The sequence below is a fragment of the Hemiscyllium ocellatum genome, unplaced genomic scaffold (assembly GCF_020745735.1).
Source record: "Hemiscyllium ocellatum isolate sHemOce1 unplaced genomic scaffold, sHemOce1.pat.X.cur. scaffold_93_pat_ctg1, whole genome shotgun sequence".
NCBI classification, from domain to species: Eukaryota; Metazoa; Chordata; class Chondrichthyes; order Orectolobiformes; family Hemiscylliidae; genus Hemiscyllium; species Hemiscyllium ocellatum.
Window position 1 is genome coordinate 1904387 of NW_026869319.1, and position 22632 is coordinate 1927018.

Here is a 22632-nt window from a genome sequence, read left to right on the forward strand (position 1 = left end):
TTTATTAAACTACCTTGCAAAAAAGGGGTTGCTAGTAAGTCAGAACAAACTACAGTATGTAGAACAGGAGGTCAGATATTTAGGACATCTAATCAGTCAGGAACAGAAGAGAATAAGCCCTGAAAGAATAAAAGGAATTGTAGAATTAGGATTACCCAGAACTAAAAGAGAACTCAGAAAGTTCCTGGGTTTGCTGGGTTATTGCAAACTCTGGATAGATGACTATGCTATTCTTACAAAAAAGCTATATCTACAGCTAACAGAAGAAGCTCCGGACAGGGTTAAATGGGACCCAGAAGGAAAAATGCTGATTGAAACTTTAAAAGAAAAATTAGTTACAGCACCCGTTGTGAGCTTGCCAAATTTTAATAAAGATTTCAGACTATTTGTTAATGCCAAAAGCGGGACAGCTTTTGGGGTCTTAACTCAAGAATGGGGGGGGGGGGGGGCATAGAAAACCTGTAGCTTTCCTCTCCAAAAATCTAGACCCTGTCTCACGGGGTTGGCCTGAATGCGTTCAAGCAGTAGCAGCTACTGCTAAACTAGTGGAAGAAAGCCGGAAACTGACATTCGGCGCTCCACTGACTGTAGTTACCCCTCACCAAGTCCGCACTATCCTAAATCAGAAAGCAGGACGATGGCTGACAGATTCCCGAATCTTAAAACATGAGGCAGTCCTTTTAGATAGAGAGGACCTAAAGATAGAAGTAAGCACATGTTCAAATCCAGCTGACTTCTTATGGAAAGGGGAATCGGATCAGCAGTTACAGCATCAGTGTACAGATATTGTCGAGTTGCAGAGTAAAGTTCGAGAGGATTTGAGTGATCAACCTCTCCATCAGGGGAAACGGTGGTATATAGACGGATCTTCCCGGGTAGTGGATGGTAAAAGGTTTAATGGTTATGCCATTATTGATGAAGAAGGGTGGAAGTTAATAGAAAGTGGACGGTTGCCCAATGCCTGGTCAGCACAGACGTGTGAATTGTATGCTCTGCACCGTGCATTGGGCGGTCTAGAAAGTCAGGTAGGGACAATATACTATGATTCCAAATATGCATACGGCGTAGTACACACCTTTGGAAAAATTTGGCAAGAAAGGGGAATGATAAATAGTAGAGGTAAGGAATTAGTGCATGAGGAATTAGTACTCAAAATATTGGAGGATTTATTGAAACCTCAGGAAATAGCTGTAGTTCACATACGGGGACATCAAAAGGGAATGAAGGTAGATGTAAAAGGCAACCAGTTAGCGGACGAGCAGGCTCGTGCTGCTGGCATGAATAAGGAAGAATTGATTTGCGTGCTGTGGGTTCCCCAGTTACCAGAAATCACAGAAACCCCGGTGTTTTCAGAAAAAGAAGAGGACGAGTTAAAGTCAATAGGGGGAACTAAAGATGAAACTGGCAAGTGGTTCCTTCCCGATGGCAGGCAGTTACTTAATCGACCCATAGCAAGGGGTGTCATTACCCACCTTCACCAGTGTGGTCAATGGGGAACCCAAGCCTTGTGTGATACCTTTCTTAGGGTCTACGCTCACCCAGGAATACACACAGTGGCCAATCAGGTCACTAGAGACTGTTTATTATGTAGGCGAGTTAATAAAAAGGGAGTAAGACAAAATGCAGTAAAAGGGGTCGAAGTCCAGCATACCGACCATTTGAATTCATACAGGTGGATTATACTGAGTTTCCGCCAGCAGGGCGTCTTAAATATCTTTTGGTTGTAGTAGATCACTTGACAGGATGGGTTGAGGCTTTTCCGACAGCCACCGCCACAGCCTCTCAAGTGAGCAAGATCTTACTAGAACAACCAAAACCCTGTTTTGGTCTCCCACGGGCCATTGATTCTGACCAGGGTAGTCACTTCACTGCAACAGTCCTTCAACACCTAATACAGGCATTAGGGATACAGTGGGATTTCCACACACCGTGGCATCCGTCCTCATCCGGCAGAGTAGAACGTATGAATCAAACACTTAAAAAGCAGCTCACTAAACTAATTTCAGAGCTAAGTTTACAATGGACAAAATGCCTTCATATTGCTCTACTTCAAATCCGTCCACAGCCCAGAGCTGATTTGGGTGTATCCCCTTATGAAATGATGTTTGGAATACCTTACCCTGGGCCAAAGGGGGATTTGCCTGTTTTTGAGTCAAGGGATATATTTGTCTGCAAATATGTTGAGACCCTGGGCTCCGCTTTTTCTCGTTTACGCCACCAGGATCTGCTGCTGCAAACACCACCTCTGGATTTCGCTGTGCATACCATTAAGCCTGGCCATTGGGTTTTAATCAAGCACTGGCAGCAGCGCACTCTCGAACCTGTGTGGGACGGTCCGTACCTGGTGTTGCTTACTACTGAAACCGCTATCCGCACGGCAGAGAAAGGGTGGACTCACAACACGCGAGTCAAAGGTCCGGTTCGCTGCCCAGATGAGAAAAAGATCTGGACTGTCGAACCAGTGCGGGATCCACTTAAACTCAAACTGAAGAAAATTTGAACTGACTGTATTGTGGGGACGTGAGTGCAAGGACTATTTCTTCAGAATTGTATGTTGATTTTTCTTTTTAATGTTTGAGTTCTTACCACTGATTAAGATTATGATGATACTCTTGTCACTTTTGAGTTTAATTTATGTATCTTTTTCAAGTGTGATAATGATTTCTGAATCAAGATATCCGCAAGTTATAAAAACTGATGCTTGTGACCTTGTAGAATGCCCAGATATTGAATTTCAAAGGGAATATGTTTCCTCCAAAATATCTCTACACAGTGCTCTGGATGTAAGGTTTGGGTCGGAAGAACCACCACCTGGCATCACTATTCGTAGAGCCCCCTTTAGCCCAGGGCAAAACTGTTTTGATAAGAAATGTCACCCGATATATATAACTATTAAAGATACTTCCTCAGAGGAGGCATTCCCGTATAGAAATGGGTCTAAACCTCTTAGTAAAAATCTAAAGATAGCGATGACAGCGCCTGGGAAGAGTTTTAAGGGCTGTTGTTTTCGAATCTGTGTAGGACTAAAACATCCTTTGGGATTTTTTGATTCTAAGCTGCAAACTTTTACTCCTTACATTAATCAAAAGTCACTGCAAGTTGTAGAGGTTAAAGACCTGAGACAGACTCTTGAAATAGAAACAGGATATGGGGAAACAAATGCCTGGATTGAATGGATTAAATATACTGTAAAAAGCCTGAACAAAAGCAATTGCTATGCATGTGCCTCCGGTAGGACAGTGTCTCGGGTAGTTCCCTTTCCGCTCGGGTGGGAGCAGAACAAACAGGGCATGGAATGCGTGATAGCCCTATATCAAGATGAGACTGCTTGGAAAAATCCGAAATGTGCCTCTTTGTCTGCGTTGTTCCCTTCATTAAAAGGACACAAGAGGCAGGCTCCCCCTGTGTTTTCTGCTGCTGTTGGGAATCACACATCGTGTGTTTATAGACAGGGTGGATCTATTGATTTGGGGGAGCTGCGATTGTGTTCGGTGATTAAAAATGTTACTGAAGCAGTGGAAGGAAGAAATTACTCATCTTTAAACGTTCCCCGAGCGGATCTGTGGTGGTATTGTGGAGGGAAAATACTGAGACCTACACTGCCCCCTGATTGGAAGGGGATATGTGCAATTGTACAATTGGCAATACCATTCACCCTGGCATTTGAAAGAGAACATTTAGTTGGGAAAAAAGGAAGAGATAAGAGATCACTGCTATCCACTTCTTTTGATAAAGGGATTTATCTTGATTCAATAGGGGTCCCTAGGGGAGTGCATGATGAGTTTAAAGCTCGTAACCAGATTTCAGCAGGCTCTGAGTCATCCCTATTCTGGTGGGTTACGATTAATAAGAATGTGGATTGGATAAATTACATTTATTATAACCAGGCACGATTTATTAACCACACTAAAGAAGCAGTAAAGGGTATGGCTGAACAAATGGATGCAACCAGTCGTATGGCCTGGGAAAATAGGCTAGCCTTGAACATGCTCTTAGCTGAAAAAGGGGGCGTTTGTACTATGATAGGTCCTCAATGTTGTACTTTTATTCCAAATAATACGGCCCCTGATGGCTCAGTGACCCGTGCCCTGGAGGGTCTCCAGGCTCTGGCTGATGAAATTGCTGAGAATTCAGGTGTAAATACTAATTGGACAAGCTGGCTAGAGCAGTGGTTCGGTAAATGGAAGGGTGTGATGGTTTCAGTGGTGGTTACGCTTCTGTTAGTAATTGGTGTTTTAATTGCTTTGGGCTGTTGTATTATTCCCTGTCTGCGTGGTCTAATTACCCGCCTTATTGAGACTGCATTGATGAAAAGTGACCCTAATTCAGTCGTGGGCATTCACCTACAAGCAGATGCAAACGATACTGAAGCTGATTGGAATAGACAAGCTATTATCATGTTGCAAAAATTACAGACTGAATAAAAAGACAGGGGGAATTGATATGGTAAATGTAATTTCTGCAGTTTCATGCATTTATACACACACACACACACACACACACACATAACACACACACACACACACACACCACACACATACACACACCTACACACACACACACTCACTCATACACATCCACACACCTACACACGTACTCACACACACGCACAACATACACACACACACCTCATACATAAACCCACACACATACACACACCTACACACACACACACTCACTCATACACATCCACACACCTACACACGTACTCACACACACGCACAACATACACACACACACACCTCATACATAAACCCACACACATACACACACACTCACTCACACACACATTCTCTTGGTATGAGTGGGGTAATTTCTGTACTAAAACTGAGGTTTAATGAATAGAAGCTAAATTATGAAACTAATGATTGACTAGACCATAATGAAGCATTAATGAACAAAAATCAATAAATGTTATAACTAGCAGAACATGAAGATACCAAACAGCAGAAATTGTAAAATAATATAACATTTTAATTAAAGAAATTGGCAGAGAAAAGCGTGAAATGCTTTAACCAATGGAATTGTCATTAATGATTTTTAATGTAAGAAAAATCCATAGCGTGAGATGTTTAAACCAATCAAATTATCACTTATAACATAAGTGATTTCTGTCTAGGCTTTCTGAATCTCCGGAGAATAGTTCCTGACACTTGGCTAACTATTCTAACTCTAGGGATCTGATTCAGAACAACCGGGTCCTGCCTCCGAACTCTGCCAACCGCGGACTGTCCTTTAACCCTTGTGTCAAGGGAGACTGTCCGCAAGGTTAAGTTCAAAAAGGCGAATTCCAAGTTGACTGGTATCAGCCCTTATCCCTACCGGCTGTCACTTTTCCCGTGGCAAATCGAAATACTGCGAGACACACACAGACGGAGCAACAGATGTTTATTCAATCTTCGAAGATTGGGCGAGTTCCAAAAAGGACTTCGGAAGTCGCAACAGGAGATTTTACAGCACTAATACTTATACATTATTTTTCCATTCAAATACATTGGTGATAATTTCATTGGTTTAAACATCTCACGCTATGGATTTTTCTTACATTAAAAATCATTAATGACAATTCCATTGGTTAAAGCATTTCACGCTTTTCTCTGCCAATTTCTTTAATTAAAATGTTATATTATTTTACAATTTATCTTCATGTTCTATTAGCTATAACATTTGTTGATTTTTGTGTATGTCATGAAAAGAGCTTTCATTGTATTTTGCCCTCTGTGTCTAATCGAAGCATTCCTTGGTTTCTTGCCCAAGGTTACCATGTTCCTGGCTTTACAGAGGGAACTTTTAGTTCATGCTTCATTATGGCCTAGTCAATCATTAGTTTCATAATTTAGCTTCTATTCATTAAACCTCAGTTTTAGTACAGTGAGTGTGTGTGTAGGTGTGTGTAAGTGTGTGAGTGAGTGTGTGAGGGTGTATGTATGTGTGTGAGAGTGTGAGAGTGTGTGTGCGTGTGTAGGTGTGTGTGTGAGTGAGTGTATGTGTATGTGTGTGTGTAGGTGTGTGTATGTGTGTGAGTGAGTGTGTTTGTAGGTGTGTGTATGTGTGTGGGTTATGTGTGAGGTGTGTGTGTGTGTGTTGTGTGTGTGTGTGTGTGTGTGTGTGAAGGTGAATGGTATTGCCAATTGTACAATTGCACGTATCCCCTTCCAATCAGGGGGCAGGGTGGGTCTCAGTAGTTTTCCTCCACAATACCACCACAGATCCGCTCGGGGAACGTTTAAAGATGAGTAATTTCTTCCTTCCACTGCTTCAGTAACGTTTTTAATCACCGAACACAATCTCAGCTCCCCCAAATTAATAGATCCACCCTGTCTATAAACACACGATGTGTGATTCAAATGTGGTTGGGTAAGAGACACTACAGATTATTCATTACAGCAACAGTGATGATTTGAAGATAATGTCCAAATCAAGAACAGTTTGTAGTTTTATTATCATGCTTTCACAACAATATTATTGAGAACTTTAGATATGAGGCCAGAGATGGAGATATTTCGTCAGGTGACCAAAACCATTGCCAAAAAGTAGGTTTTGAGGGATGTCTTAAAAGTAGAAAACAGACCTATGAGGTTTTGTCTGCAAATTCCAGACCATGTTGCTTTAGCAACTGTAGAATCAGCCACACAGTTGAAGTAATGAATTAACAAATCATTGGGAGTCTCGAAGAAAATGGGTTGTCGAGTTCTCAAAGAATGTGTGGTGAAGGGAGCTAGGGATGATCACAACCAGGAATTATATGAAGAGTGAGTTTTCTAAATTGTTGTTGCTTATGAATAGGAGCCTTTTGATGGATCTACATGTTTTGGTAGAAGTGAGCACATGGATGACAGTTTTCAATTTTTGTTGAGATAACAGAGAGGTTGAAGTTGGGAGGCTGGCTAGGAGTGTGTTTGGATAATTAAGTCTAGAGATAACACACGATGGATGAGAGTTTGAGTATATGAGCTGAGATGAGGGTGGAATCAGCTAGAAATAGTGGTTTTGGAGTGGGACTGGGCTGTCCCCTTCACCTCACCTCTGGGATTCAGCTGGTTGTCAGGTTGTGAATCAGGCGGTAACATAATCGGGAGCTGAGTGACCCTGGTGGAGCCTAGAATGAATGTCACTCAGCTGGCTGTTGCTGAACAGCGGCTGCTTGGTAGCCCTGTTGATGACTACTTCCATCACTTTACTGCTGATCGAGTGTGGACTGACAAAGGGAAATTTCCTGGGTTGGATTTGCCCTGTGTTTTTGTGTTGAACGTCCCTGGGCAATGTTCCACATTGTCAGTTGATGCCAGTGCTGGAGCGGTACTTGGCTTGGTGGTTGGCAAGTTCTGGAGAACAAGCCATCAGTACTATTGCCAGAATATTGGCAGGGCCCGTAGCCTTTACACTACTTAACCATTTCTCGATATTATTCAAACTAAATAGAACTGGCTTAAAGTTCACATCTGTGACGTTAGGAACCGTTGGAGAATGCTGATCATCTCACTTTGCATCTGGCTGCAAATTGCTGCAAATGCTGTCATCTTATCTTTTGCATGGATGTGTGAAACCCCTCCATCAGTAAAGGTGGGGATATCTGTGGTGCTTCCTGCAACGAGTTGTTTAATTGTCCATTACCATTCACAACTGGGTGTGGCAGAACTGCAGAGCCCTGATCCACTCCATTGGTTGTGGGATCACTTAGCTCTGTTGCTTGCTGCTGCTGATGTTTGAAATACAGATAGTCCTGTTTGGTAGCTTCACCAGGTTGGCACTTCATTTTTAGGTATGCCTGGTGCTGCTCATGGCATGCCCTCCTTTCCTGTCCATTGTGATGGGTGGGTGCGGGATGTACAAACCCAGGAGATTACAGATTGTGCTGGAGTATAGTTCTGTTGCTGTTGTTATCCCACAGTGCCTCAGAGAGATCCAGTTTGAGTTCCTACATCTGTCCCATTTAACACGGTGATAGTACCACTCAGCTCAAGGGAGGTTTTTCTCAACTTTATGGCGAGGCTTTGTCTCCAAAAGGACTGTTTGATGGTCGCTCTTACCGATACTGTCATGGACAGATGCATTTGCAGCTGGTAGATTCATAACGATAAGATGTAGTATCTTTTTCCCTCTTGCTGGTTCCCTCACCACCTGCTGCAAACCCCATTTGAACAGTTATGTCCTTGAGGACTGAGACAGCTCAGACTGAGGCACTCTCAGCTACTGAGTTAGACTCACCTTCCCAGAAGTCCTTCGCTCCTGCCTCGCATCTCTAATATTCCATGTCTTTTTTTCACTGGAGAAGGATGTGGAAGCTAGAGAAATGAATAGTGATAACTTGAAAAGTGTCTGTTACAGTGGAGGAGTTTCAGGATGTCTGAAATTGCATCAAGGTGGATAAAGCCTTGGGACCTGATCAGGTGTATTCCAGAAATTTGTGGGAAGCTTGGGATGTGATTGCTGGGCCCCTCCCTGACATATTGGTATTATTGTTCGTGCCAGGTGAGGTGCTGGAAGACGGGTGCCATTCTTTTGTTTTTAAAAAAGCTGGTAACAAAAGGACAAGGAACACGAGAACAGTGAGGCTGAAGGCAGTGGCAGGCAAGTTGTTGGAAGGGATTCTGAGGGACAGGATTTACATGTATTTGGAAAGACAAAGAATGATTAGAGACTCAGCATGGCTTTGTGCGGGGGAAATTGTCACTCTAACCTGATTGAGTTTTTTTTTAAGAAGTGCTAGGAAGATTGATGAAGACAGACTGTGGACATTGTCTATATGGGCATTGAACAAGGTTCCACAAAACAGACTGGTTAGCAAGGTTAGATAACATGGAATGCAGGGAGAACTATCTATTTGGATACAAAACAGGCTTGAAGGTAGGAGACAGTGGGTGGTGATGAAGGGTTGCTTTGTGGACTGGAAGTCTCTGAAAAGCAGTGTGCTGCAGGAATGGATATTGGGTCCTTAAATAAATGACTTGGATGTGAATATATGAGTTAGGTTTACAGAAAATACAAAATTGTAGGTGTAGTGGACAGTGAAGAAGGTTAGTTTAGAATACAACAGGATCTTGATCAGATGGGCCATTCGAGTGAGGAATGGCAGATGGAGTTCAATTTAGACAAATGTGAGCTGCTGCATTTTGGTAAGGCAAATCAGGACAGGACTTAATGTATTTAATGGTAAGTTCCTGGGGAGTGTTGCTGAAAAAAGAGGTACATTGTTCCTTGAATGTAGAGTCGCAGGTTGGCAGGTAGTGACGGTGGTGTTTGGTATCCTTATATTTATTGGTCAATGCATTGATACAGGGGCTGGGACGTCATATTGTGGCTGGATAGGACATTTGACAATGAGAACCTTTTCCCACGTATGGAGTCAGCTATTACGAGGGGGCATAGCTTTAAATTAAGGGGAGGTAGGCATAGGACAGATGTTAGGGGTAGATTCTTTACTCAGCGAGTCGTGAGTTCATGGAATGCCCTGCCAGTAGCAGTGGTGGACTCTCCCTTTTTATGGGCATTTAAACGGGCATTGGATAGGCAAATGGAGGATAGTGGGCTAGTATAGGTTAGGTGGGCTTGGGTCGGCGCAACATCGAGGGCCAAAGGGCTTGGACTGCGCTGTATTTTTCTGTTCTTTGTTCTATGATAAAGCCAATTCAGGAATTCCGTTTTCAGTTCGAATTTTCCTGTTCTGAGAAGGATGTTGTGAAACTTGAAATGGTTCAGACAAAATTTACAAAGATTTGCTACAGTTGGAGGATTTGGGCTACACGGAGAGGCTAAATAGGCTGGGGTTAATTTCCCTTGAGAATCAAAGACTGAGAGGTGACATTTGGGAGATTTATAAAATCACGAGGGGTGTGGATATAGTGAACAGCTGGGGTCTTTTTTTCCCCTCCAGGTTAGGTGAGTCCAAAGCAAGACCACGTGGGTTTAAGTTGAGAGGGCAAAGATGTAAAAGGGATCAAAGGGGCAACGTTTTCAAGCTGAGTGTGGTGTGTGAATGGAATGAGCTCCCAGATGAAGTAGTGGAGACTGATACAATTACAACATTTAAAAGGCATCCGATTGGGTACATGATTAGGAAGGGTTTTGAGGAATTCAGACCAAGAGCTGGCAAGTGGGCCTCCGTTAGTTTAGGATTCCTAGTTGGCATGGGCGAATTGGTCCATTGTTTCTGAGCTGTACCTCTCAGCACAGATAATTCTTGGACCTGAGAAAGTTAAGCAGTGATTTCGACCAGGTGCAGATTTGTTTCTGGGATATTTTAACTTGCAGAGAGGGGAATTGTTAACAATGTCACAATATTAGTAACTACTTCAAGTTAAATGGAAAATAAGGTGAATATGTGACCTATAATGTACTGAGTACACTCTGAGCATCTGGAACAGTCTGAACAGCAGGTGGACACAGATTCAGCAGGTGTTCTCAAACAGATTTGCAATTTTACTTTTTACGGAAAGATTGGGAAGCTGTGGGTAAATGCGAGGGGAGTTGGAACGGATTTGCAGCATCTCCAGAGGGAGAGAGTACAGCCTCAATGGGTTGAACAGCCCCCAGCCCCTGTGCTCTGTGATACTGCCCTATTCACTGTGAATGATGAAGCTCATCCCAAGGCAGAGAGAGCGAGGAGCCCACCACTCACCTCACAATGGGGGATGGCTTGATTGATGGCAGCTTCAGACCAATGAGAGGAGAATCTGTGTGGTCCTGCAGCCAATGGGAGTGAATGAGGGGTGTGGCCAGCAAGACGACACCAGTCCATGAGCTGTGCAGATGCAGTGTCACTGGATGGGGGTGGGAGAGACAGCAGAGACTGGGACAGGGGCTGTAGGACCTGAATTACAAACTCCCGGTAAATTAAAACCAAAAGAACTGCAGATGCTGTAAATCAGAAACAACAACCAGGAGGTTCTGGAGAAGCTCAGCAGGTCTGGCAGCATCTGTGACGAGAAATCAGAATTAACGTTTCAGATCCGGTGTCCCTTCCTCACAGCTGATGTTACTGTGAGAACAAATGTTGGTTTATATGCAGAAGGTAGGGTTTAGGGGAGCATGTAGGGAGTAAAGGATAGGTAGGGATAGAGTGAGAAGAACGGTTGGATAAAGGATAACAATCTGGCTGGGGGAGTGTGACTAGCTGTTAATGGAGACTATTAGTGGCTAACCATAGGTAGTGTGTAATGGCAGGTTGTGAGAACAAGGCCTAGTGTGTGGGGTAGGGGGCTAGGACATGGGATTGTTAAGCTATGGTTAGCCACTAACTGTCTCCGTTGTAAGCTGTTCCCCACATACATCACTCCACGATTGGAGCTGCAGATGGGCGGCACAGTGGTTAGCACTGTTACATCACAGCGCCAGAGACCCGCGTTCAATTCCCACTTCAGGCAACTGTCTGTGTGGAGTTTGCACATTCTCCCCGTGTCTGTGTGGGTTTCATCCGGGCGCTCCGGTTTCCTCCCACAGTCCAAAAGTGTGCAGATTAGGTGAATTGGCCATGCTAAATTGCCTGTAGCGTTAGATGCAGGGGATTGGGTCTGGGTTGGTTGCTCATTAGAGGGTTGGTGTGGGCTTGTTGGGCCAAAGGGCCTGTTTCCACACTGTAAGTAATCTAATCTAAAAAAAACCTAAAGAATATCTTTCCTAACCCCCTCTGTCCTCCTTAAATATGTACCTTAAAGTTGTTCTCTTTAATCAATGTTTCCAGCATTCGTGAACCACTTTAGGAGAATTGTCAGTGTGAAAGGCTCCCTAAAATGCAGGAAGTTGTTGTTAATGTCTGACATCAGGAGAAACAGGAATGAGCCCTCACTCTTATACCTCTTATAAGAAGATGGGGATGGGACTGGAAGACCAGGCAGTGCCTGTCGGTCCTCCAACCAATCGGAATGAATGAGGGGCGTGGCATAAGCAACCATGTGATCAGCTTCACTGACAGCATAGTGTTGTGACCAAGGCATTGGAAATGTGTGAAGGTGCAGGGCACGGTTAAGGAAAGACATACTGACCAGGAAGAGAAGGAAATTTTAATGACACGGGCTGAGATGTTTACAGAACTTAGTGCACATCGGAAAGCACAAATTTGAAAATCCCAGGACCATGTTTGTGGCAAACGGGAAAATGCTTCAAATGGTGAATGGTGCGAGTGAGCGCCGTCATCTTTATTGGGGGCAGTGATTCATGGGACAGGAGTGTGGCAGCCAACTTTGTGAGGGGCAAACTGCAGGGGGACACATGCGCAGGGTTTACAGTGTGTCAGAGTCAGGGTGTTTTCAATGTCAGAATGTGATGCTGGAAAAACACAGCCAGTCAAGCAGCAGACAATCGGTGGGAAGGAAGATGGACAAGAAGGTGGTGCCGAGTTGGAAGGCTGGATCTGGGATAAGGTGGGGGGAGTGGAAATGAGGAAACTTGTGAAATCCACATTGATCCCATCTGGTTGGAGGATCCGAACACAGAAGATGAGGCGTTTTTCTCCAGGCATCAGATGCCTGGGATTTGGCGGTGGAGGTGGCCCAGGACCTGCATGTTCTTGGTGGAGCGGGAAGGGGAGTTAAAGTGTTGGGAAACAGGGTGTTTGGGTTGTTCAGTGTTTTACTGTTACTTTCACACACCTTGTGTAAGTTAATTTTCCTCTGCTGCCCAACCCCTGACAACGTGCTGCTCTCTAAACGGACTGAATTTTCCACAATCACTTTGCCAGTGAATAATTCTTTATTTCCAACAAAAGAGTGCATTTTCCTTCCATTTCTGATGAAATATCAACTGTGTTTCTCCTTCCACAGATCCCAGTGATTAATGCCAAAGCCCTGTTGCCTGTGGAGAGGGTGATGTTTGACTTCCTTGTACAGCTGCAGTTTGTGTGGTGAAGGTGCTCCCACAATGTCGCTGGGTAAGAGACATTACAGAGTATTCACTCAGCGACAGAGAAAAGTTGAAAATGTATGTGCAAATCAACAACAGTTTGTATTTTTATCATTTTTACAATTTCACAGAAATACTATTGATAATTTCTGACGTTAGGCAACAGATGGGTATATTAGGTCAGGTGATCAAAAGAATTGCCAAATAAGCAGGTTTTCAGGAATACCTTAAAGGAGAAAAACTGATATGAAAGGATTAGGATAGGAATTCCAGACCGTGTTGCCTTGGCAACAGTAGAAACAGCCAATCCGGTGAAGCAATGAATAACCACATCGTTGGGAGTCTGAAAGAAAATGAGTTGTCAAGGTCTCCCAGGTTGTGTGATGCAGGGAGACAGGGATGTTCACAGCCAGGAATTACATCAAGGGAGAGAATTTTAAGTTGCTTGTAAACGGGAGCCTTTTGTTGGATCAACGAGTTTTAGAGCAAGTGAGCACTTGGGCAGTAGAGTTTTAGATATTCTTGAGATTATATGTAAGTTGAATGTGAGAGGCTGGCCAGGAGTGTGTTTGGATAATGAAGTCTGGAGATAACACAGCGATGGACAAGTATTTCAGTAAATTAGCTGAGACTAGGGTGGGGTTGGGTGATCTCACGAATGTAGAAACAGAATGTAGAGTCAGGCTTCTCCTCCTCATCATCATCATCACTCCCCGTCACCAATTCACAGATATTGTTCCTTGTTCTGTCTGTCTTTTCTGGTTATGTCCTGCTCACCCATTCTGCTACTCACTAATATTTGACTTCAAGGTTGTTGGAAAATCCTTCTCCATCCCCACTCTCCCTTTCCTTTCTGAAGTCCTTGTATTTGGTGTCCCTCAAGGATCTCTCCTTGGTCCCTCCAGTTTCTCACCTACATATTGCCAGGACGTGACATCGTCCAAAGGCACTGTTAGGCTTCACATGTACACTGACAATGTCCAGCTCTCCCTCCCCATCATCCCTCTCCATTGCTCCACTGTTATTCTGTTTTCAAACTGCTTGCCACACTCCCACTACTCGATTAGCTGCAATTTCCTCCAATGAAACATTGCAATGGTTAAACCCATTGCCTTCAGTTGCTGTTACAAATTCCTTTTCCTTACTGCTGAGCCCCTCTCTCTCACTGCGAACTGAGGCAGAAGTACACTCTTCACAATATTGCTCTCATATTTTGACACCAAGCTGACCTTCTGATCAGACATCTACACAATCACAAGCACCAGGAATGCCAATCTGTAAAATGTTGCTTGTCTCCCCCTCGCCCCAGCGCCATTGCTACTGAAACCCCTTACCCGTGTTGGTGTTACATTAAAGTTGACAAAACTAAAACAGAACCCTTGATTCCGCGACTGACCCAGAGTCTGGTTCTAGGTTCCCTCATGCTGGGACACATCCTGTCAGTCTTTACCTTGTCAAACCCCTGAGGAAGCCGATATGTTTGAAAGAGTTCACTTCTCATTCTTCCCAAATCGAGTGAGTAGAGTCCCAACGACTTCATCCTTTTTTAAAAAGAGAATCCCTTCAAACCAAGGATCATCCCAGTCAATCTTCTCTGAATGCCTCCGATCAAGTGATGTATTCCCTTAAATAAAGGTAGCAAAACTTCTCATTACTCCAGAAGTGGTCTCACTCGCACTGTATAAAGTTGCTCTCAGGTATATACTCAAACTCTTATACTGCGAATCCCTTGAAATCAGGAGCAATATTGCATTCCCCTTCCTGATGACCTGGTGTAACTTTGTGCTAGCTTGCTCTGTTTCCTGCACATTTACCTCTTGGTCCCTTTGTGGTGCAGCTTTCTACAGTTTCCACCAATTAAATAGTCCTCTGTTCTTTTTATTATCTCCTCCAAAATGAACAACTTCACATTTTCCCAAGTGATACTCCATTTGCCAACTTGTTGCCCACTTCTCCAATGGATCCCTCTGTGTAAACTGTTTATAATCCTTTTGGAACTTCACTGTTATGCCTTTCCTAGGAGATTTTCCCCATCATTCTTCTAAACTTTTCCTGTGAACACTGGGCAATGGGAAGCATGCAGAGTTCCTGTCTTTTAAGGGATACTCTATGGAATGACTGGGAGGAGCTTACTGCGTATTTGGTCAGAATGGTGACCACTTGCCCCTGAAGCTGCATGAGCCTTTCACCCCTCCCCCAATTCTTAGTGATGAGGCACAGCGGCAGCACAGAAGGAAGGAAGAAGCAGCAAATCCTGCTCTCCACATCTCACTAACACTTGGAACATTCTCTCCCATGTGTCAAAGATCTGCCCTGTTTAGTCACATGAAGTCCCAAGATGGAAACTGATAGAAACCCACGTAGATTTCCCCCTGAATGACAGCTGACCTCCACAAGGGGTAATGTGTCCAGTCATCCTGGGCTAGGAGAAGGGGATGGTGCGAGTTTGTAATCTGATCTGACAGTGACGGATTTTATTAACTTGTATTACAGGTGGACATTCAGATGGTAACCTCAGTATTTGTAACACCAAACTCTGACAGAATTACTCAATTCATCAGGACCTGGATATTTGCATTTAGTTGTGAGTATTGTGTTCCAGCTCATTCCTATTTGATGTATAAAAGTTCTCCTTTGAATCAAACCATCCTGTCAATAGATCTCCCTCCAAGTCTTTCATATATGTCTTGTCAACAGTTTATGATGAGCTGATGAGTGTAAGGTTGATTATTCTAATGTATAATTTCTGTAAACCCTCTGTCACAGGGCAGCCACAATTTCCTCCGCTACAAGGAGAACAACCTCAGTTTCCCCAAACCCCTGATTCCCCAATGTCTGTTTGCTCTCTATAAGGTACACATCAGGATTGTGTTGGAACATTCCCCACTTGCCTGCATCAGTGCAGCCCCCAACAATATTAAAGAAAGTAAACATCCTCCAGGACAAAGCACTGTGCCTGAGTTGTGTCCCATCCACATCTTCAGCATTCCCTCTCCCCATCCCCGGGGTACAGTGACATCACTGTGTAAAAGGGAAAGTCAGCATTGTCCTCCCAGACCATAGGGCTGCTCTCTCATTAGGGAGAGATGGCTGGTGGTGGGTTTAACCTGAAGGTTACCACAGCCCAGGCAAGGGGAGAGGTTAGAAAGGAGAGTCCATCTATTGTAGATGGATATTCTTGATTTGTACCATTAACACCCACGTCCCTGCAACTAAAATCCCCTATTCCTTGTACCATCCTGGTAAATCTCCTGTGCCCCCTCTCAGGGACCCTGCCATCCTTCCCAATGTATGGGCGACCTCTGGTTTGCACAGACCCAGCTGCTCTGTGTTCCTGTGGGTGATGTCCTCATAGAGCAACATTGCACTAAACGTCACTGTCTGTGAGGGTGGGAGACACAGAAATCTCGGCAGCATTTGAGATGTATTTAGTGTACACTTGCGATGCCATGATATATGAGACTTTTCCACAAGTACTGGACAATAGATCAGGATAGTTCGATGGTAGTTTTCTTTCTCACAGATGAATCACCAGTGTATTTTCTGTTCCGTATACAGCTGAGATGTTTATTATAGGAATATGACAGGCTCCATTGGACATCAGGTCAGAAACGGTGATACTAGAATAGATGACACTTGGTTGGTCGATGTTTTTGGGAGGTAAGTGAGAAGGAGAGTTTTAAGATGAAATTCAGAAGCTCAGCTCAGGAATCAGAAAGGGCCATCATCAAGTGAGAAATAAACATTGGCAATCCTAGAGGCTGGAAATAAAGAAAGGCACATATAGCAATGATTTGAGAGAGGGGAGGGGATTAGAGATAGGGAGGATAATGAATCTGGAGGACATGAAAGTTGGAAAGTATTCTGAGGATGGAGGGTGTTACAGAGATCGATATTTATGATAGAATTTTTTATCTTTGGCAAGTCAGTAGCTGCGGGGTAACCCGAGAGGCACAGAATGAATAATGTGAATCTTTTTTCCAAGGTGGAAGTGACAAATTCTAGAGCCACACATTTAAGAGGAGAGGGGGCAGTTTAAAGGAAATGAAAACCAAAACAACTGCAGATGCTGTAAACCAGAAAGAGAAACAGAAGTTTCTCTCCCAATCCAGACAACATCCTGGTAAACCTGTTTTCACCCTCTCCAAAGCCTCCAAATCCCCTTGAAGTCTTTCCCCTCTCTTGTTAAACCTAGGCTTTCTACTCTTAGATTCCCATCCCCTGGGGTAAAAAAGAAACCATGACTAGTCACCCTATCGTTGCTACTCATAATTTTATAAAGTTCAACAATGCCACCTCAAACGTCCAGTGATCCAGGGAAAATAGCCTCAGCCTATTCAGCCTCTCCCTATGGTTCTAATTTTCCAATACTGGCAGCACCCCTGTAAATCTTTTCTGAATTCTTTCAAGTTTCCCAACATCCACCCTATAGCAGGGAGACTGGAATTGAAAGCAGTATGGAAATTCCAAAAGTGGCCGAGCCAATAAACTGTACAACCGAAACATGATCTCCAATCTCCTATACTCAATGCACTGCCCAATAACAGCTAGCATACCGCACACCACCTTCACCGACCTGTCTACCTTCAACCCCACTTTCAAGGAACTATCACCCCACACTGCACGGTCTGTTTATTCGTCAACATTTCCCAGGAACTTGTCATTGACGTTGAGTGCTATTGTGGTAACAACTTTCTGAACTCAGGGAGACTAGAATTGAATGTAGTATTCTAAAATTGTCCTCACCAATGCCCTATACAGCCACAACATGACCTCCTAACTCCTATACTCAGTGACAGAATCCCGACAGTGTGAAACCAGGCCATTCGGCCCATGAGACCATACCAATCAACGGAACAGCATCCCACCCTAACCATGTAACCTCTCATTTCCCACAGCGAATCCCCCTTACCTGCAACACTTTGGACTGAGAGAGGAAACCAGAGCATCCAGAGGAAGGCCACCGCAGACACACACTTGGAGAATGTGCGAACACCACACAGACAGTGGAATTGAACCCAGTCCATTTATTAATCAGTGCCCTGACCAGTAATGGTCACCATCCCAAATGTCAACAAATGATCTCCCTGAAACTCTACTTTGCAGGAACTATGCAGTTGTTCTGAGCCCTTCAGAGGGATTGAAGGGGATGGAGAGAAAACAGCAACAGGGTGGAATTTTGATCTGTAACAATTCTCTCCATCTTCCCCCTCTCTGTCAGTCTCCCGTGTCTGTTTGTTCGCCCCGTCTCCCCCTCTCTGTCTGTCCCCCATCTGTCTGTCTGCCCCCTACCCGCGCCTGTCCCTGTTGCTTCCTCTGTCCCCACTGTCTGTTCCCCATCTCTCTCTTCCCCCTTCTCTGTGCCACCCCTCTCTATCCCGCCAGCCTCTCTGTCTCCCCACCCTCTGCCACCCCATCCCTGCCTTCCCTCATTTCCCTCTTCCCTAGGTCTGTACTCCCCCACCACAGGGAAAAGGCGTTGTCTATTTAGTCTACCCATGCCCGGCATGATTTTATAAATCTCTATAAGGTCACCCCTCAGCCTCCGACACGCCAGGTAAAACTCCTGGCAACATCCTTGTAATTCTTTTCTGACCATTTCAAGTTTGAGAACATCCTTCTGATCGGAAGACCAGAATTGCATGGAATATTCCAAAAGTTGCCTAATCAATGTCCTGTACAGCCACAATCTGACCTCCCAACCCCTATACTAAACACTCTGACCAATAAAGGCAAGCAGTCCAACTGCTGCCTTCACTAGCTTATCTACCTGCGACTTTACTTTCAAGGAACTATGAAGCTGCAGAACAAGGTCTCTTTGTTTAGCAGCACTCCCCAGGAACTTACTATTAACTGTTTTCATCCTGCTAAGGTTTGCTTTTCCAAAATGCAGCACCTCACATTTTTTTCTAAACTGAACTCCTCAGCCCATTTGCCCATGTGATCCAGATGCCTTGTACTCTGAGCTAATCTTTTTCACTGTCCACTCCATCTCCAATTTTGGTGTCATCTGTAAACTTACTAACAATACCTCTGATGTTCACATCCAAGTCAATGATATAAATGACGAAAAGTAATGGACCTAGCACCGATCCTTGTGACACTCCACTGGTCACAGGCCTCCAGCCTGAAAAGCACCCCTCAACCACCACCCTCTGTCTTCGACCTTTGAGCCAGTTCCGTATCCAAATGACTAGTTCTCCCTGTATTCCATGAAATCTAACCTTGCTAACCAGTCTCCCATCGGGAACTTGGTCAAACGCCTGACTGATGACCACTGCTCTGCCCTCATCAATCATTTTTGTTACTTCTTCAAAAAACTGACTCAAGTTCGTGAGATGTGATGTCTCACACACAAAGCGGTCAATAATATCCAGGACTTAACTCTGTACACTGGGGTCTGCGTCACCCAGTTATGGGTATTCATATTCTGGATAAAGTTCATGTACACCAGGTTTGTGTTAGTGACTGTGTATTGTTAACCTCACCAACACAGGTGAGTTCCTTTTGGAAGGCAGTCCCTATATCCATAACCCCCCTCCCCCCCATCTGCTCTGTCCCCTCCATCCCCACCGTAGACAGTAAGTGGGAGGAGCTCATGGAGTTTCCATGCAAGTGAGATTGAGAACATGTTCCCTTCTTTCTATTAGCCCACCAGGAAATGATGGTAGTGTCCTTGCCTCTGGACCAGGAGGATCGGGCTCAGATTTGAATAACACCATCTTTGAAGAGGCTGATTTGAAAACGTGCCCAAGCCACCAGGCCATACTGTCTCCCAGCTGTCCCTGCCTGAGCCTCAACAGAACCTTCCTGTAGTTTCTCTCCTGTCAGACTCTCCCATTGTTCAGTTTGTCCAGGATCCCCTCCTGCTGCTACACTGCTCCTGTCCCTCACTGACCTGTCCATCCTCCAGTGTCCCTCCACATTCGTTCATTGTTTACAATCCCGTTATCCCAGTCCTCCAGCCCCGCCCCCTCCACTCTATTGGGCAGCAGCTGCTGTCAATCACCTGGGCTCCTGTGTGATCTGGATCATGTGCTGTGGGAGGGGAGACCAGTGCACAGGCGCGGTGCTGGCCAATTGGCCACAGGGCGGGTCAGTGCCAGGGAGGGAGGCTGTGGGTGTGTGGGATTAATCTATCATTGGCAGCTCCCTATCTTCCTCCTCTGGGAACAGGACCCGGGGAATAGCCCCTCTCCTGGTATCCTGACGAGTGGTCAAAGTATGACTGTGGGAGGATTTTGCAGAAAGTTATCAGAACACCTTTTGTGAAAATTCAGGAATGTTATGGAAAGGGACAAGGATGGGCCTGCAATTAGAGTTCTAATTCAGTTCATTTCAGTTCAACACGAGTAGTGCCTCCCACCCTTCCACCTCCTCTAACCTAATAATAAGACCAATTGTGACTAGCGGGTAAGTGCTGCATTTTCCTTGTTTGTTTCTTTAGATTTAGTTGGTTTTTGTTGTTTTTTTTAAGGAAAGCTTACTTTTAGAGGGATGGCAGTGCAGAGAGGGCAATGTTCCTCTTGCAACATGTATGAGGTGAGGGAAGCCATTAGCGTCCCTGCTGAGTACACTTGCAAGAAGTGCACCCATCTCCAGCTCCTCCAAACCCGTGTTAGGGAACTGGAGCTGGAGTTGGATGAACTGCGGATCATTCGGGAGGCAGAGGAGGTCATAGATCGGAGCTTTAGGCAAGTAGTTACTCCGAAAGTTCAAGATAGATGGGTGACAGTGAGGGGGAGTGGGAGGAGGAAGCCAGTGCAGGGACCCCCTGCGGTCATTCCCCTCAAGAACAAGTATACCGTTTTGGATACTTGTGGGGTGATGACTTACCAGGGGCAAGCAACGAGGTTCAGGCCTCTGGCATGGAGCCTGTCCCCTTTGCTCAGAAGGGTAGGGTGGAGAAAGGTAGAGCAATTGTTCTTGGGGACTCGATAGTGAGGGGTACAGACAGACGGTTTTGTGGGGGCGACAGGGACTCACGTTTGGTATGTTGCCTCCCAGGTGCAAGGGTACGTGATGTCGCTGATCGTGTTTTCCGGGTCCTTAAGGGGGAGGGGGAGCAGCCCCAGATCGTGGTCCACGTTGGCACCAACGATATAGGTAGGAAGAAGGGTGAGGATGTCAGACAGGCTTTCAGGGAGCTAGGTTGGAAGCTCAGAGTTAGGACAAACAGAGTTGTAGTCTCTGGTTTGTTACCCGTGCCACGTGATAGAGAGTCGAGGAATAGGGAGAGAGAGCAGTTAAATGCGTGGCTACAGGGATGGTGCAGGAGGGAGGGATTCCGGTTTCTGGACAACTGGGGTCCTTTCTGGGGAAGGTGGGACCTCTATAAAAAGGATGGGCTACACCTGAACCTGAGGGGCACCAGTATCCTTGGGGGGAGGTTTGCTAGTGCTCTTTGGGAGGGTTTAAACTAACTCAGCGGGGGCATGGGAACCAGGACTGTAGCTTTAGGGTACAGGACCTTGAGTGTAGGGAGGTTAGGAATAATGCAGCGATCTCTAAGGAGGGTGCCTGTAACCAGAAAGGTGGATTGAAGTGTGTATACTTCAATGCCAGAAGTATAAGGAATAAGGTAGGTGAACTTGCAGCGTGGGTTGGTACCTGGGACTTCGATGTTGTGGCCATTACAGAGACGTGGGTAGAACAGGGACAAGAATGGCTGTTGCACGTTCCAGGGTTCAAATGTTTTAGTAGGATCAGACATGGGGGTAAAAAAGGGGGAGGCGTGGCATTACTTGTCAAAGACAGTATCACAGCAGTGGAATGGACGATGGAAGAGGACTTGCCATCTGAGGTAGTTTGGGCTGAGGTTAGAAATAGGAAAGGTGAGGTCACCCTGTTAGGTGTTTTCTACAGGCCTCCTAATAGTCCTAGAGAAGTAGAGGATAATATTGCGAGGATGATTCAGGAAAAGAGTGAAGGTAGCAGGGTGGTTGTTATGGGGGACTTTAACTTCCCAGATATTGACTGGGAGAGCTATAGCTCGAGTTCATTAGATGGGTCGGTGTTTGTACAATGTGTGCAGGAGGGTTTCCTGACACAATATGTCGACAGGCCAACAAGAGGGGAGGCTATATTGGATTTGGTTCTAGGTAATGAACCAGGCCAGGTGTTAGACTTGGAGGTAGGTGAGCACTTCGGGGACAGTGACCACAACTCGGTGACTTTCACTTTAGTGATGGAGAGGGATAATCGTGCGCCGCAGGGCAAGAGCTATAGCTGGGGGCAGGGAAATTATGATGCAGTGAGGCATGACTTAGGATGTGTGGATTGGAAAAACAGGCTTCAAGAGAAGAACACTAATGAGATGTGGGGATTGTTCAAGGAGCAGCTACTGCGTGTCCTCGATAGGTATGTACCAGTCAGGCATGGTGTAAAGGGCCTTGTGAGGCAGCCGTGGTTTAGTGAGGAATTGGAGTCCCTTGTGAAAGGGAAGAAGGCGGCATATGTAAAGATGAGGCGTGAAGGTTCAGTTGGGGCGATTGAGAGTTATAAGGTAGCCAGGAAGGAGCTAAAGAGGGAGCTAAGAGAAGCGAGAAGGGGACATGAAAAGTCTTTAGCTGGTAGGATTAGGGAAAACCCAAAGGCTTTCTATAGGTATGTCAAGAATAAAAGGATGACTAGGGTAGGTATCGGTCCAGTCAAGGATAGTAGTGGGAAGTTGTGTGTGGAGGCGGAGGAGATTGGAGAGACATTAAATCAGTACTTTTCATCAGTATTCACTCAGGAACAGGACACTGTTGCTGATGTGAATATGGAATCACAAATAATTAGAATGGATGCCCT

The 22632-nt window shown here is 45.1% G+C and overlaps 1 long non-coding RNA gene across 4 annotated transcripts in view; it reads left to right on the plus strand.

The window, feature by feature from the left end:
* LOC132814813 (uncharacterized) overlaps window positions 1–22632 on the plus strand; it is a 33314-nt gene that overhangs the window by 5457 nt on the left and 5225 nt on the right. For 2 of the 4 annotated variants that reach the window (XR_009644503.1, XR_009644500.1), the window contains exons 3-6: window positions 2222–2549; window positions 12759–12865; window positions 15331–15421; window positions 17736–17823. This is a non-coding gene — a long non-coding RNA (uncharacterized LOC132814813). The remainder of the gene's footprint in view (window positions 1–2221; window positions 2550–12758; window positions 12866–15330; window positions 15422–17735; window positions 17824–22632) is intronic. The other 2 variants (XR_009644502.1, XR_009644501.1) reach the window with 2 other exon arrangements.